This window comes from Catharus ustulatus, chromosome Z, assembly GCF_009819885.2.
Source record: "Catharus ustulatus isolate bCatUst1 chromosome Z, bCatUst1.pri.v2, whole genome shotgun sequence".
Taxonomy (NCBI): Eukaryota; Metazoa; Chordata; class Aves; order Passeriformes; family Turdidae; genus Catharus; species Catharus ustulatus.
The window spans coordinates 32033337-32047452 of record NC_046262.2 but is presented as its reverse complement, the minus strand read 5'-3'; positions in this window follow the sequence as shown (position 1 = coordinate 32047452).

The following is a 14116-nucleotide window of genomic DNA, read 5'->3' as shown; positions in this document are numbered from 1 at the left end:
GTGAAAGCTGAGAGTCTGTGGAAGCCACAGGTTTTATTGCTGGGGACTGGATTGTTTTGTCCTACAGAGACAGTCAAGTGATTGTAGTATTGTAAGGAAAAGCAATTTCCCTTTCATGTATTTGCTTAATGGTTGTGGTGAAAGCAAGAAAGACTTAACAAAGATGGTTGAGTTATGGTGGTAGAAAAAGCCTTTCTGAAGGACTTTGTTAGGCATGAGTGGAGTAGTGGGTGGGGAGGTCCTGTCCAGAATTATTCAGCAAAGGAAAATTCCATCATAGTATACGGCAAAAGTATGATTTTGAATGATGTGTGGATTGGGAGCAATCTATGAAAATGAAGGAAGGATTTTTATAGAAAGGGAATGTTTCAATATACTGACACCTAAAAGCAGATTCAGGGATATCTTCACTCCCAGTTCCTGGGACAAGCAATACCTCAGAAGCTCTGTGTGTCAGTCAAGTCCGCAGGCTGAGAAAGCAGGGAGTGTGAGCAGGGGTCAGGAGCCTGCCCTAGGACCAAACTGTCTCTGTACTTGGCACAGTGGCTGCTGTATGTATCACTCTGGTAGGTCCCATTTGTGGTACCACAGAATCTATAGGAGCTTAAAGGCAGAAATATTAAATGCTGTCTATAAGCAGGAGCTTAATCTCTAATGCCTTCATTCTGCCTGGTCTAATGACATCTAACTTAAATACTCTGCTCTTGGTCCTGCGTGCCACTTCTGGGTCATTGGTGACACCTGTACAGTGTAAAGATACTTGAGGTGAATTAAAAATCTGCTTAAAAAAAAAATCAGGCACTTTCTGAGAGGCATGGGACAAATCACAATCATGATCATTAGCTCTCAGTAAAGCGTAGAGCAGATGATGGAGATTATAAAGTTTACTCATACACAACAGTTTTCAATGTTGTTTCAAAAGAAAAAGTAGCCTTTGAAGCCAGTATAATTTCAGGGTTGTGTTTTGAGACCTACACATTGACTCTTCCAGTAGATTTGCAGATAAAATATATATGTATGACACCAAAGGCTTAATTGTGAGTGCTCTTAGTAGAAGCTCAGCCTACTGATTGATGATTTCCAATAATAATTTTCAAAATGAAAGCCCATGGAGGTTGAAATCTGGAATATTTAAGCTTTAACCTTCTTGTATCTTTGATTCTATATGGTCAAATAGGATAAGAGTACTTATTTAGCTTATAGAAAATTATGCCCCCAGATTTCATGGAGGGTTCCCATTCATAAAAGTAAGAAACTACAATTAAAAACTCAATCCACATTTTTAGGAAAACCAGATTTTGCATCTTGTTTTCACAAATTTTGAGGGATAATCAGTGTTTTCTCTGTGGAAGGCACCTGACTACATTAAGAGCTGTAACAGATTTCAAATTCTTCAAGCTGAAGTTTTCTAGCTTGAACAAAGGAATCAAAATCACTTCCTCTAGAGTCAAAGTTTTCTTGCAAGTCAGAAACCTTGCAAAGAATGAAAATATTCACCTGTTTGCCTTGGCTCCTAGTACTACTCTGCTTTGTTGTTACTGAAATATGTAGAATCATCTAATTTCCTCAACTGGTCTTTGATTAAGCAGAAGGTCTGGCCCGGTCATGAAATAAACAGAGGTATATGATTTCCAGTGATGTCATCACCTTAGCAGTTATAGAAAAAAAGGAAATATTAATGACTGCTGTTCAAAGTCAGAGCCTTTGTATTGCTAAAAATGTAGCATTAGATTGCATTTTTGTGCTGAGACTTCCCCTCTGAAGAGGAATTTGGAAAAGTGCAAATTTTCTCCAGCAAACAACCTTAACTGACTTAGTTAAGATATCTGATACTTAAGGAAAAGATAAAAGATTCTCCTGAAAACTACATAACTCCACATATGGGCTCTGTACCTGGGAGTTCATGGCTGAGATGCCTGATCCAATATAAACAGTGCATTATCTTCACAGCAGGCCACTGGAAATGCTGAACACCACATGTGGGAATAAGTGATGAATAAAACTCCCAAAGTTGAGTGTTGCAATTCTTTGACACTGTCCCAATCTGCTATTTTCACGTTCTGTATAAAGTTCTTTCTTTTCAGCTATTTCAGTGATGTTGATTATACTAATAGGCAAAAACTAATTCTTCAGCTGGAGGAAATGTTATCAAATTAACTGATTGTTGACATTCCTTTGCACAATTTGCATGATCAGTATGATTCTGTTTAGTTTTGTTTGTACATTTAGAACCTGGGTCAAAGTCCTTGTTCCCTTACCAAATTCCTATTTTATGAAAATCCCCTCTAAAGTGTGGCTTCATTGAAAAGTGATCAAAATTTTAAAAGCTGAAGAGATGTATATCTGGATGGCAAGCCAAATCACAAATGAATGTGAATCAACTTTAAACTAAAACAAGTGTCCTATGCAGCTGCATGTTGCAGCTGAACAGTTGCTCTGAGAGCACAGCAGAGGTGACCTGATGAACAAAGCTGCAGGGCAAACAGTGTAAGGTGACAATAGGAACTGCTGTCAGTAAAGGGTAAGAACACACTGCTGAATTATGGCCTGTTTTGCCATTTAGAAGGATCAATTTAGAAGGATCAAGAGTGGCAGGAGGAGCACTCATGTTGGTCTTGCCTGATGTTTTTCTATTGTTTTGCTGTCAAAAACTGCAAATTAGGAACCCACCTGCTAAATGGGATTTGGTGTCTAGGTCAAAAGGCTGGAATAAAAAACCCAAACCTTGTCTAAAAATAATTCAGAGGTGCCTTTAGACACTATTGAACAAGTTCCTGCCATTTTTCAGTCTGTCTAGTTTCTATGTCATTTGTTGTGAGGGAATTTGTATGCTGCACAGAGTGTAAACATTTTAAATCATATTTTTTTGCCAATAATGTGCTAACTTCATTTATTGCTATTAACATGCATAGCATGAGTTGCAACTTCTATTCTCCTCATTTGTTTTGTTACCTTAAACACTCAGAAGATATTTGTCTTCTGATTAGGTTTATACTGACTGGATATGCCTTTTTCTAATAGACAGCAACTAACTAATACAGCACAAAAGTGAGAAACTTAATGGTGATGGTAGATGGATCTAACATCTAATTTCATGATCACCTTACAAGACTTTTTTTTACTTGAACACTTCCATGAATAATTTAGGATTTCAGTCCTCTCAAGTGGAAAGAAAACTCTTCTCTGATGAATCTGAATGCTATGTTTCGAAAAACCCCAAAAGTCAACCTCAAGAACAGCAACAAAACCAAAACAAACCAAAACTTAAAGCCACTCACAAAAACAAAAACAAGGAAGGAATGAAAAAAGAGAAGCTGTCTGCTAAAATGATGTACAAAAAAAAAAAAAAAAAGAAAAAAGAGAGCTGTAACATGACAAAAATGACAGAGGAAGACAAAAGATATTTAAAAAACAATGTGGTTTAGAGGGTTCAAAATAAAGAGGAACCAGAATACATTAGGAACAAAGATACCCTTGCAGTGAAACAGGGCCATTACCAAATGGAGATGTTGAAAATTTCATAATGATCCTGGAAAGACTACAGTAATTTCATGATTACAGTAATTTCACGACTATAAGGTGCACTCTTTTGACTAAAATTTTCCCCCAACCCGAAAGTGCGCCTTATAGTCCGGTGCGCCTTATATAATGGACAAAGTTGCAAAATTTGCCAGACCGGAAGTGTGAGCCACAATGGGGGGCGGTGCCACGGGAGCGCTGAGTCACGAGGCGGGGAGAGAGCGGGTGGCCATGGCCGGCAGGAGCCATGCGGAGAGGGAGGGAACTGCTACCAGCCCCGGCATGGGTAGACCAAGAATCTGGGCAGCGCTACCCCTGGCCTGGGCATGGGGGAAATGAGAAGCTGGGCAGCACTACTCCCGGCCCGGGCATGGGGGAAATGAGAAGTGCGAGCCTGCAACAGCCCCGGGCAGAGCAGAGCCCGCCCGGCGGTGGCATTGGGGCAGCGACAGCACAGCTCGAGCCTGCCGGCATTGGGGTAGATGCAGCGTGGCCCGGGCAGCCATGGGAAAGTGCGGCGGTACAGCCCAAGAGGGGGAAAAAGCCACTGGCATCGGGGCAGCGGAGGCACAGGGGAAAAGCCTGGGGGAGCAAGGGCCTCCCAGAGCGGCACACGGCTCCCGGAGTGCTGGGACAATGCGGGACTCCTGGAGCAGCATGGGGCTGCTGGATCACTGGGGCAGCATGGGGAGGGAGCGAGCGGGTTGCCACAGAAGTCGTGAGCCGTGGCAGCCCCGAGCCCCGCCTCACCAGCTGGTGCCAGGGTTCGGACAGGAGTGCCAGGCCCCACACATGGGGAAGGTGCTTGGGGTTGCTTTTAAAGACTACGCCAATCTGCGGAAAGTGTTTGCAAATTGAGCACCTGCAAGTAAACTCCACGATCGCAGGATTCTGTTACTAATTCGTTACTTTGTTGCATGAGGCACGGATCTATGCGTCAACAAAAAAAGTGTGCCTTATAGTCCGGTGTGCCTTATATAATGTACAGAGTTGCGAAATTTGCTGACTTCCGGAGGTGCACCTTATAGTCCAGTGCGCCTTATGGTTGTGAAATTACTGTACAAGACACACCTGATTATAAGCTGCACCTCCGGGTGTCAGCAATGTTTAGGTCTTTGTCCATATATAAGCCGCACTGGATTATAAGCCGCACTTTTGTTCCCAGTGAGGATGCTCATACAACAAAGTAACCAATTTGCAACAATCACGTGATAGCGGATTTTACTGTCAGGTGCTCAAATCGCAAGCTCTGCTCCCCCCGCACTGCTGGCAGGAAAGGGAGCCCAGGCCGCCACCGGTGGGAGAGGCAGTGAAACCAGCCCACTGCTAGTGGGAGAGGGAGCAAGCCCAGACTGTAATCAATTTGTAACAATCACGTGTTTTACTGACAGGTGCTCAATTCACAAGCTTGGTTTGGCCTGCAGTTCGCAATTCCAGGTTGGTGGATTTCAGAATATTGTTCATATATTGGCCACACCAGAATATAAGCCACGCTTCCGTGTTGGGACTAAAATTTTAATCAAAATGGTGTGGCTTACAATCGTGAAATTACTGTAATTCCGAAGTGCTCCCTTAAAGTTGCTCCTATTTGTGAAGAGGCAGAAAATAGTCACTGTGTCATCAGGATGTTGACGTACTTCTCAGTTCTTTGCCAAGGATGAAAAGAAGTATTTTCAAAGCACAGAGATAGAATGGGTTCCTCAAAGAGAGTCAAAAGCTATTTATATCTGCAAGTATATAAATATGGAATTGAGAGTAGATGATATTTAAGGTGCCTTCAAACCCAAAATATATTATGATTCTATTCAATACATTAATTTAAAAAATATTAAGCACTATAGAAGATCCAAAAACCTGGAAAAATGTTGAAGTTTGAATGGGTAGTCTGAAAAATAACTGTATCATGAAGAGTAATAAGAACTGAAAAAGTCCAGACAAGTTAATCATAGAACCACAGAACCATTAAGGTTAGAAAAGATTTCCAATATCGTCAACTCCAACCTTCAGTTGAATAGTACCATGACCACTAAACTTTATCAAAACGTGCCAAGTCTCCTTGTTTTTTGACATTTCTAGGGATCATGACTCTGCCACTTCCCTGGGCAGCCTGTTCCAATGTTTAAACACTCTCTCAGTAAAGAACTTTTTTCTAATATCCAACCTGAATCTCTCCTGGTGCAACTTGAGCCATTTTTCCTTGTTCTAACACTATGTTGCCTGGAGAAAGAGACCGACCACCAGATTGCTATAACTTCCTTTCAGGTAGTTCTAGAACTCAATAAGGTCTCCCCTGAGCCTCCTTTTCTTCAGACTAAACAAGCCCAGCTCCCTCAGCCACAGTCCACTTGCGTTCCAGACTCTTCACCAGCTTCATGCCCATTCTCTGGACTCACTCCAGCACCTCAATTTCCTTGTCATTGGGGCCCCAAAACTGAACACAGGATTTGAGGCGCCAGCTCACTGGTTCCAGGAACAGGGGAATGATCTCTTCCCTTGCCCTACTGACCACACTGTTGCTAATACATGCCAGGATGCCATTGGCCTTCTTGCCCTCCTGGCCACATACTAGGCCCTGTTCAGCCTCTGCTGACCAGCACTCCCAGGCCTTTTTCCACTAAGCAGCTATCCAGCTGCTCTTCCCCCAACCTGTTGCATTTTTGAATGGGGCTTTTCCACTTGACTTTGTTGAAGCTCATACCAGTGGCCTTGGCTCATTGATACAGACTGTTCAAATCCCTCTTCAGAGCCTTCCTACCTTCCAGCAGATCAATACTCCCACCCAGCTGTGGCCTGTTGTGGCTTTTACATGTACCTGCAATGATAGTAAAGAAATGCGGTTCTGCAACAGTTGAAAGCTGAACATCTACAGCAAAAACAGATTATCTGATATACTTGGAATTAATAAGAAAGGATTTGAGGAAATTTAGTTTCTTTAGTTTCTGGTTTCTTTATCAAATATATATAATAGATATAGATGTAGATGTAGATGTAGATGTAGATATAGATGTAGATGTAGATGTAGATGTAGATCTTTATCTATATCTATATCTATATCTATCTAATCTATATCTATATCTATCTATATTTATATCTATGTCTATGTCTATATCTAGATATAGATAGATATAGATATAGATATAGATATAGATATATAGATATAGATATAGATATAGATATAGATATAGATATAGATGATATAGATATAGATATAGATGATATAGATATAGATATAGATATAGATAGATGTAGACATATAGATATAGATATAGATGATATAGATATAGATTAGATATAGATATAGATATAGATATAGATATAGATATAGATATAGATATATATATATTATAGATATAGATATATAAGAATATTTATTTTTAAAAATGGCAGGAAAATGCCTTTAAGCATTCAAATAAATTTTTTAAAAAGCAGATTTTGTTTTTTTAAAGATTGATGTTATTAATAAGCAACCAAAAGAGATGGTAGAGTCTTCAGCTCTTGGATTCAAATAAAATATTTTTTTTCAAATATTTTCTTAAGCTGTTTTTCCACTCAATGCAAAAAAGAACATTAATATAAAAACAAGAATATCTGGATAAAATTAACTAAACTGTCATGATTGGCCTTCAAACCAGACTGGTGTCATACTGTGTTACTTAGCACCTTTTTTGGATGTCTGCTCATGAACATGTAATGCTTTAATTCCTTCTGTTATCTTTCAGTGTTACTGCTGAGGAATGACTTACTGATAAGAAAGTACAAAAGAATAGGTTAAAATATTTGTTGTAGAAGTGGTGGAAGCAGGAATTATTGAGAGGTTTTCTTTCTTGGCCATTTCATTCCTTGTACAAATAAAAAATTCCCAGTTCTGAAACCAAATGGATTGATGGATACTGAACTGTACCTTATACTTTCAAAATTAACTTGTACATTATCCAAGTTTGGTTTTAAAAAAATTATTTCTGTTTGAGAGGCTCCATGAGTTTTCATTTTAAACTTTGACTTACCATTTACATTTTAATATTTTTTAGTAATCTATTGAAATATTTCCTGAATTTTATCTGGGTTTAATTTTCTCCAAAAAATGGGTGGTTTTGCTTTTTTCTTTTCTTTCCTTATCAGGCTATTCAAACTTTGGGTGAATTTTGTGCAGGTAAACTCTCTATGTGTATGCTGGAGATTCAACTTTCTTGTAATCAGAATTTCTTCTTTTGTGTCTGTGATGGGTTGACCTTTTCTGTCTGCAAGACCCCTGGCCATCTGCTTTCTCACTCCTCAGTCTCAAAAGGATAGAGGGGAGAAAATAAATGAAAAAGCTGTTAGATTGAGATAAAGACAGATATGTCATTTAAAAATTACCTTCACAAGCAAAACATACTTGGCATATGGAAAATTAATTTGATTTATAGTCATTTAAAAATAGAGTGGTAAGAAACGAAGAAAAACCCTAAAATCTCTTTCCCTCCACCTTCCCCCTTTTCCAAGGTACAACTTCACTCTTTCACTCCAAATCCTGTACCTTACCCCTTTCCCAAGAGGTACAGAAGGGCAGGGAATCAGAGGTTACAGTCGGTCCATAACAGCTCCTCTCTGCTGCTTCTTCCTCCTCACATTTTTCCCCTGCTCCAAAGTGAGGTAACTCACACAAGCAGGCCTTCAGGAAATAAGCACCTGATCAAACATGGGATCCTCCAGGGTCAGCAGTGTGGATATCTGTTTGGGTGTATTCCTCCCCTGGGCCAAAGGGAATTAAGTGCTCCAGTGTGGTTTGCTCCATCTCTTCCTCCATCTCCTTTCCTCACCCTGGTTTTCACAGATCCATTCCTCAGACTTTTTTCCTCATTCTTCACTGTCTGTGCAGTATTTTTAGCTCATTCCACAACGTGTTTTCCACAAGGTGTCACAGCTTGGTTGATGGCTTCAGGTGTGTCCTGTGATGGGTCTGTTGGAGCCATCTATGTCTTTCACGGTGTACCCTACATTCATCCACATTTTCCACATTCATACCAACATCTTGACACTTACATTCAGTACAGTATGCTTGTAATTTTTCTTTGTCTGATCTACCCTTAGGATTAAAGGTTAGGTGATGCCAGGGAACAGAAAAGTTTTTGTAGCCACAGCTGATATAACTTTGTGGAACTACTCAAGCAAAATTCTTTCAATTACTGGCCATTTTGTTCTGATGAGAAACGATTCTTTGAATAAAGTCATGGAGGAAGTGATGAGCTTCTCAATGGCTGTACTTGGAAGGGGAATAAATTTTGGGAGCCAAAGCAGAGGGCAGAGAGCCAGCCCATGGTTGTGGGGCTGCTTATCTAAGCACTTTGAAATAACTCCTCTCATTAACTTCCAAAACAAGATGCACGACAACTTCCTTTGAAAAGGCTCTAGCTCAGTAACAGTAAGAAAAAATGTCCCAATCATTTCTTGAAGTGGAAGAGTGGAGACAGACATTGCTGTTGCTGTTCAAGCTACTTTGAGGGTAGAGGGAGCAGCAAGCCTTGTGACTTACTAATGACAAGGGAATGAAGATGCTGCAGTGGTAGGGAAAACTTATGCACCAGTTGAACTGATCATTTCCCTCACACACTCTGGTCACCAGAAAAAAAGATGGGGTTTTTTTATTTCTAGGAATAAAAGAATAAAAGGAACAATTTTCCTCTTTTAAGCTCTGTCTAACAGTACAAATTCCAGTGTCTGAACAAGTTTCAACATCACAGAGTAGAGAGTAACTACAGTTCTCTCTGTGTGCAGTGAGTTGAGGGCTGATCTAACCCCCAGAGTCTGTCACTACATATGCACACTCTTCCCAGAGATGAGGAAAAAATAGTGTGACCCTTTGTTCAGTAGAAGCTGTGCAGAGACAGAGATTAATGATTTTTTCAAAATTATTGTAATCCTTTCAAGGCATAGGAGTAGGTTTGTACATGATTGCAAAGAAGTGGAGATGACATACAAAACAAACTCAGAAGACTGACAGTACAGGAATAGGATGGTGCCAGAAACCAGGTGTTTTTCCTGTCCTACACAATAATTTTGGAATGAAGGGAAGTACATGGAAGTGGGTCGCAACCCTATTACAGGAGCTCCTGATGAAGACACAGTCAGTAAAAAAGTTATGCATCAAACACAGCTTGCTGTTTCTCAGACATATTTTTTGTTGAGATCACCTGGAGTATTGGCAGGTGTCTCAGGATGTGGGACTCCAAAATCAGGCTGTAGAGTACTCAGACCTTTCCACAGATAGCATTCCCACACATGCCAGTTCATTGTAGTAATTCTCATGTCATGAGACACTCAGGTCTAGTGATAGTGCTTGAAGACAATAACAATCAAAAAAAGAATGATTTTTTTTGAGGTATATTTTATTTGAAAAAATTTCTTCCTATCAAGAAAGTAAAATTGTCACTTGGGTGGGATTTAGTATATTCTGCCTAATGGCCGAGATAGAGTCTCAAGATTGTGTATTAGAACAACTAAAATACTTTCCTTCTTGCTGGTCCTTATAAGATTGCACTATCTTGTGTTACAATTCAGTGGCACACAGGTTTGAATACAATATTTTGGGAGTTCTTTCTTAAAGTAAATTCAGATTCTGAGTGGGAGTACAGTAAAGAAACCCCAAGTCAGAGAGAGGTACAGTAAGAATAACAGTGTTGCTGGTCTCAGTGTAGGAACATCTGGAGAATTGACAGTTACGGTGGGTTTGACATGTTTCCAAAAAGCCAATAAAGCAAAACACTACAATGAACTGTGCAAATACAACCTGTATGATAACAACAATTATATTTTTCTATATTCTTTTACTGCATATACTTCCTGAAGTGTCCTGAAGGCTTGTAAAATATTGTTACTTGGGAAAACAAAATGATTTTTAACACTCCAGAAAGATTTACTGTTTTATTTATTAGATTAAACCAAAACATTATACTCACTCAAGCCTGAGTTTCGATGGCTCTTGTTCACTCACAGTTCATATTTGTGTATTAATAGTCCAGGAACCAAAATGCTTTCTGTGTCAGACAAAACTTACCGCAGCAAATGTGACATAAACAGTTGCATCAAACCACAGGAACACAGAGCAGCCAACAAATAACAGCACACTTACAGAAACATTTATGTTTTCATAAAGCACAAATATTGTGCCTTTCTGAACAATGGCATGGACAAAAGTATGAATGAGTCTGTGAGATTAAATTATGTTATACAGTGGTCATTACTATTGTAACATTTATCAAGTCTGAGCAAAATATCTGGCTTTAAAAGACATGTAGGGATTTGTCTTCCTTTGTCCTACATGCATTTAATCCTTTTTTCCCATGTCCATTATCAGAAATTTAATGAGCCTAAACAAACTGTACTTTCTTCTATCAGTGCATAGGAAAATCAAGGAATATGCTGTTTTGCTTTGTGTATTTTGTTTGTTTATTTATTTGTTTTCTTTCCCTCGCATTCAGTTTAGTTTTAAGTAGAAATAGCTTGGGTCATCATACTAGTGTCTACAGAACATATAATGCAAAAAAGTAAAGTATGCTTGATGTCTTTTTTTTTAAAAGTAAACTTTTATAAGCTTCTCTCAACCATACACTTTCCTCATGCTGCAAAAAGAAAAGCAAGTTCTCTGCCTGTCTCATCTGAATGATCTCATCTGAGAGTGAAATGAGTTCTACACTTGAGATAAGTTTGCAGAGCCTCTTGGGGTAATCTGTAAACTGACAAACTCATCACTAGTCCAAGTGATGTGCCTTGGCACAGCTGGCAATGTAAGCTCAATAAATAACAGAAACTGAGTGAAACGGAGGTTGAATTTATAACTCGTATATCAAATAAAATGCATTTCCTCGAGGGGAATATTTAAGTAAACAAGTGGAAGCATATTTGGTAAAATATGCACCAAGTGATCTCCAGTTTAAGCACCCTATAGTCAGCTTCTGCCCCAGATCATGGAGGGGCAAGGAAACATTTATCTCCCCAGAGATATAAGAATGGATGAAGGTAATATGTACAGTAATTCACGCATATAAGGGGACGCGTAAAACGCGCACCCTTTTGACTAAAATTTTGGTCTGAACCCGGAAGTGTGCTTTATACTCTGGAGCGCCTTATATATGGACAAAGTTCAGAAATTTGCCAACCCGGAAGTGTGAGCTGTGACCCGAACTACATGGGGTCGTGGGGCTCAGAGGGGCTCGGCACGTGTCCTGGTTTGGAAGACAGGTGTCTGCTAAGAAAGGCAGGAGACTCTCTTTGAAATGGAAAATGTAAACCCCCTTCCTCCAAATTATTATAATTTTGAAATTAAGGGGCTTTCAGGCAAAGATATGGGAATTGGGAATAACAGTTCTTTTCTAGGAAAATTAAGATAGAAATACAGTACTACAAAGAAACAAACCCCAAACACTGACAAAGTGTCTTGGGTTACAATACAGGATGTGATCAAAGTATCTATTCTATCACTATCTGTTGTGACTAGGTGGGGCAGTGATCTTTATGTTGGTGAGAGATACTCCTCTAATGGGCCATCCATTGAAACCAGTAGGGCATTGTTCTTTATTTTTGCACCCCCTGTCCTTCCTCCAGGTAGTTATCTTCTGCTAATGGCCCATTGAGTCCCACTGTGTGACTGATTAAAATTACTTTATCCAGTTGAGAGTTTCTCCAGCCAGGAGGGAGAGCCAAGCCTTTCTAACCAAGATGAAATTCTAGGACACCGAGTAGCCCTTTCTCTACTGGACTCTAAGAAAAAACGAGATTTCTCCACATCACTGTTAGACATCTGGAAGGAAACTGCACCTTCTGCAGGACCACTGCTTCAACTAAACCACATCTGTCACTGCAAGAAAACTGCAACCACCATTTAATGGGACTGCTACCAACACCCTGTCTGACGGGGTGCCAGGTTGCACTCTGACGTTGTCAGGGTTTGGAGTTTGTTTCGTTGTAGTACTGTATTTCTATTTTATTTTCCCTAGTAAAGAACTGCTATTCCTAATTCCCATATCTTTGCTTGAAAGCCCCTTGATTTCAAAATTATAATAATTTTGAGGGAGGGGGTTTAACATTCTCCATTTCAAAGTGAGGCTCCTGCCTTTCTCAGCAGACACCTGTCCTCCAAACTAAGACACAAATTCAGAACACAACCTGACACCCCGTCAGGGTGACACCCATCAGTCAGGGTATTGGTAGCAGTCCCATTAAATGGTGGCTACAGTACTCCTGCAGTGACAGATGTGGTTCAGTTGAAGTAGTGGTCTTGTAGAAGAGTGCAGCCTCCCTCTGAAGATCCAGCAATGATATGGAAAAAAGTCCAGTTTTCCTCTGGAGTCCAGGGAAAAGAGGGTGACTTGGTGTCCCAGAATTTCAGTTTTTATCTGGGTAGGAAAGGCTGGGCTCTCCCCGCTGACTGGAGCAACTCCCAGTAGGAGTAACTTCACGATTATAAGCCGCAACATTTTGACTAAAATTTTGGTCTGAACCTGAAGTGCGGCTTATAATCAGATGCAGCTTATATATGGACAAAGAACGAAAAGTTGTTGTTTTAGTTTGGAGGACAGGTGTCTACTGAGAAAGGCAGGAGCTTCTCTTTGAAATGGAGAATGTAAACCCCCTCCCTCCAAATTATTATAATTTTGAAATCAAGAGGCTTTCAAGCAAAGATATGTGAATTTGGAATAACAGTTCTTTTCTAGGGAAATTAAAATAGAAATACAGTACTACAAAGAAACAAACTCCAAACCCCGACAAAGTCAGAGTACAACCTGACATCCTGTCAGGCAGGCTGTTGGTAGCAGTCTGATTAAATGGTGGCTGCAGTCCCCTTGCAGTGACAGGTGTGGTTTAGTTGAAGCAGTGGTCCTGCAGAAGGTGCAGTTTGTCTCCGGAGGTCCAGTGGTGATGTGGAGAAATCTGGTTTTCCTCTGGAGTCCAGCGGAGAAAGGGGCTCCCTTAGTGTCCCAAAACCTCTGTTTTTATTTTGGTAAGAAATGTTGGGCTCTTGCCCCTGGCTGGAGCAACTTCCAATGGGATGAAGTAATTTTATCAGTCACACAGTGGGACTCAATGGGCCATTAGCAGAAAATGACTCGCAGGAGGAAGGATGGGTTGTGCAAAGATAAAGAACAATGCCCCACCTGGTTTCAATGGATGGCCCATTAGCAGAATATCTCCCATGGAGATAAGGATTACTGCCCCCACCCTGAACAGATGGTGATAGAATAGATACCTTTTATCACACCCTGTATTGTAATATGTGGCTTATAATCAGGTCCATCTTATAATCGTGAAATTACTGTAATTTTATCAGTCACACAGTGGGACTCAATGGGCCATTAGCAGAAGATAACTCCCCGGAGAAAGGATGGGGGGTGCAAAGATAAAGAACAATGTCCTACTGGTTTCAATGGATGACCCGTTAGCAGAATATCTCCCACAGAGATAAGGATCAGTGCCCCACCTAGTCACAACAGATAGTAATAGAATAGATACTTTGATCGCATCCTGTATTGTAACCCAAGACAGCATGGCTGGCGTGATAGTTGCTAATTCATTGTGCCTGGATCCTCGCTACAAAAAAAAAAGCGCACCTTATACTCTGGTG